Source organism: Cucumis melo, unplaced genomic scaffold, assembly GCF_025177605.1.
Source record: "Cucumis melo cultivar AY unplaced genomic scaffold, USDA_Cmelo_AY_1.0 utg001765l, whole genome shotgun sequence".
In the NCBI taxonomy this organism is placed as follows: Eukaryota; Viridiplantae; Streptophyta; class Magnoliopsida; order Cucurbitales; family Cucurbitaceae; genus Cucumis; species Cucumis melo.
The window spans coordinates 7,501-10,896 of NW_026124768.1; the positions used below are offsets into that span (position 1 = coordinate 7,501).

General features: G+C 28.4%; 1 non-coding gene across 1 annotated transcript; it reads left to right on the plus strand.

Annotated features, from left to right (window-relative positions):
* The first annotated feature begins 755 nt into the window (after positions 1-755).
* On the plus strand, positions 756-843 carry TRNAS-GCU (transfer RNA serine (anticodon GCU)). The gene has a single exon. It is a non-coding gene; the product is annotated as a tRNA-Ser (tRNA).
* Positions 844-3,396: the final 2,553 nt, after the last annotated feature.

Sequence of the window (3,396 nt, forward strand, 5' to 3'; positions counted from 1 at the left end):
TGTCGAAGACGAAAATAAGTCGTATTAATAAGTAATAAAAAGATCGGATCAGAAAATAATCATGAAAATTTGAGCGTTGACGTATTTTCATCAGGGCCACTAATGAGATTAGGAAAAGAGGACTCGTTTTAATTAACTAATTAACAAGTTTTTTATTCTAGTAAAGTACTAAAAAATAATAATAAGAAATCGAACCTTGATTCTATATCATCTTTTTCTGTATCATAGGAATTGAAATAATAAATCTTCTTAGGATTCTTGTTGTTTCTATTTTTTTTTTTTTTCAAAAACATTTTCAAATCAAATAAATAATTTGATCTACGATTTATTGGAACAAAAAAAGCCCGGCTAGGTACTGACCAGGCCAGGCCGTGGAACTAAAAATAAAAAGAAAAGGGCTTTTCGGATGAAATAAACTAAAAAAGGTACTTTCTTTTTATTTATAAATATTTTTATGAATCTTTAATATATTGGTATTATTTATATATTAGGATTGAAGATATCTCTTCTTTTGAGCCCTTATCTAATGAAATCTAATTTATCTAAATGGAATTCCTAATAAAAAAAAGTTTTTATCGATTTGATAGATATCCATCGATATATCTAGATAATTATCTATATCAATATAATGAAATTATATATCTATAAAGGGGTAGATAAAGATAATAAAGAGAGATAAAGAAGGGCTTTTTTCAAGCCTTTATTTTCTATTTTTTTATACAATGTATCATAGTAATTATCCTTTTTCAATTTGGGGAGAGATGGCTGAGTGGACTAAAGCGTCGGATTGCTAATCCGTTGTACGATTTTTTTGTACCGAGGGTTCGAATCCCTCTCTTTCCGTTTCTGTCAATTACTTGGTATTTTTTTATAGTTGAGGAAAGATGTGGAATAGATAAAATGTTAAGAACATTTCAAAATCAAGCAAGGAAAAAAAATCTGATTTTGTTATTCTTCACGCCCCGGATTACGTCCCGGGTCATTAGATAGGAATCCGAAAATGAAGAGAGAAACAAAGAATATTACTACTGTATAAACAAATAGTTTGAGAGTAAGCATTACACAATCTCCAAGATCATTTTTTTTTTAAGAGAATAGATTCTCTATTTTAATCTGGTTTGACACCAAGAAATGCAGTGAAGTTATTTCTATAAATAGGAAAAAATTTTAAGAGTTGAGTCCTTGATTACTCAAAATTGGATTTCATACCCACAATTCTATATTGTGGGGGACTCGAAGAGGGTCGTTCAAAGGAAAAAAGTAAGAATAAGAAAATGAGAGTGATCCAGATTTATCATAGCTATAGAATAATTTCAATATTGGATTCAACTTAAAGCTTCAGACTGTATGTACAACTTATCTGATCTTATAACTAGTTAGAATCTTTTTTTTTTTTTTTTCTAGTAAATCATGAATTTGTCTCGGACAGTATTAAAAATATTATCGAAAGCTTACAGCAGCTTGCCAAACAAAAGCTAATAGAAAAAAGAATAGAGGTATTACTGGCATAACATCTACTATTGGATTCAAAAAAGCGTAGGCCTCGGGCAATTTGGCGACGAAAAAACTACTTGAATAAAGGAAAGAATTAAGACAGATACCGATGAAACTTAAGATATTAAGCATAACAATTTTTTTTTCTTTGTTCTTGAAGATAATTGTATTTCTTTTGATTTGATTGAGTTATTAATCCCCTATTATTGCTATGATATAAGGGATAAGGGAAAAATTAATAACATAAAGTAGGTCAAAAAACCTTTCTTTGATTTGAACTCAGCCAATCAAAAATCCTTCAATTCTCAAATAAAACGAGAATAGAAGAAATCCTACTTTCATACAATATCTTAATGGAATTATATGTAATGATCAATAAATTGAGTTTAATTGGATCTATAAACGTATCAAAATCTGAGCAACAATCTAATTTATTCTATAAATATTTGTACTGGAATTGACGACTAAGCACTACCAATATTAGTGTTTATTAGTGTTGAATATAAATGGGGCGTGGCCAAGTGGTAAGGCAACGGGTTTTGGTCCCGCTATTCGGAGGTTCGAATCCTTCCGTCCCAGAGTATGCGTATTATTATTATATATAATAATAGTATATTATAAGATATATGGAAAAATATTCGATATCAGACTATAGATTGCCGTTTTAAACAACCTTATGCTTAAGAGTCTAAATATAGATCGAATGTGATTGTTCTTTATTATTTTCTTATAATGATGCATTTCAGAAATGCGAAAGCCTCTATTATTCTCTATCTCTTAAATGGTTTGTGAAACCCGAGTATTTTTTTTCTGTGGATTTCTGAATTATAAACACGAAGGTCTTGTGTTTTTGGCACTAATGGAATTGAATTAATGGTCTTAAGAAACTTAAGACCTATTTAGGGTTTAGGGTACTAAATTTTAGAGTCAAATAAAAAAAAAATAGGTAGGAACAATCGTTTACTCTAGATCTGTTTGACTTTCGCCTTATACAAGATAGTCTAGCACCTCCGAAACTAGTCCAGTCCCCCGTAGGATCCTTTTTTTATTTATGATGCATCTACTCGATCTAATTGGGGGTAGATAGGAGTTAATCCATAACGGAAGATATCAATTTGAATATCTGCCCGAATCTGATTAACAAAGAATCAAGTTACATATGTAACATATTATGTATTTCTTTTCACCTCATTTTTTCGTATGTTTGTCTGTAATGAATAATTGTAAATCCAAGTAACAATTCATACATCTTTTTCACTTTATTTTAAGGAAAGATTATTGAGTCTCTTAAGTTAAATAAACTAGGCAGAAAATGCTGATATGTATGTATTGTTATTATCTATTTTTATCGTTTTATTTCTTTTTTTTTTTTTTTATTTTAGATCTATCTAATTGATGGGTTAATCCCGAATATACATTTATTTATCATAATCAAATGTAATAAATCCTTTACAAAAATTTATTCAAATAATATTATAATATAATATTTAGGTAGTAAATTTTCAATCAAGTAAATCTTTTTAATTATTTCTTATGAGTCCTTGGTACTCGAAGAAGTGTTAAACTCGTGAATCCATTCTATGAAGAAATTGAAAAATGGAGATTCTTAATTATTCGTAATTAATTATTTCTTAATTGATTTTATAGAAATTTCAAAAAATCTCTCTCTATCTAGAAAATATCTATATATAGAGAAATAAATATTGCACTCATACAAAAAAATGTTATTGATACAATATATACAATAAAATATGGGTTTCAATAAATTGAAGTATTGCTAAGACTTTTTCAAAAACTACCCATGTCATAAGAGTATAGATTACTATGGACCAACTAACCCAATGACTATACATGATTCCATAAATGAATCAATTACATACCAGTTCCAAGAAATTAGAGGTT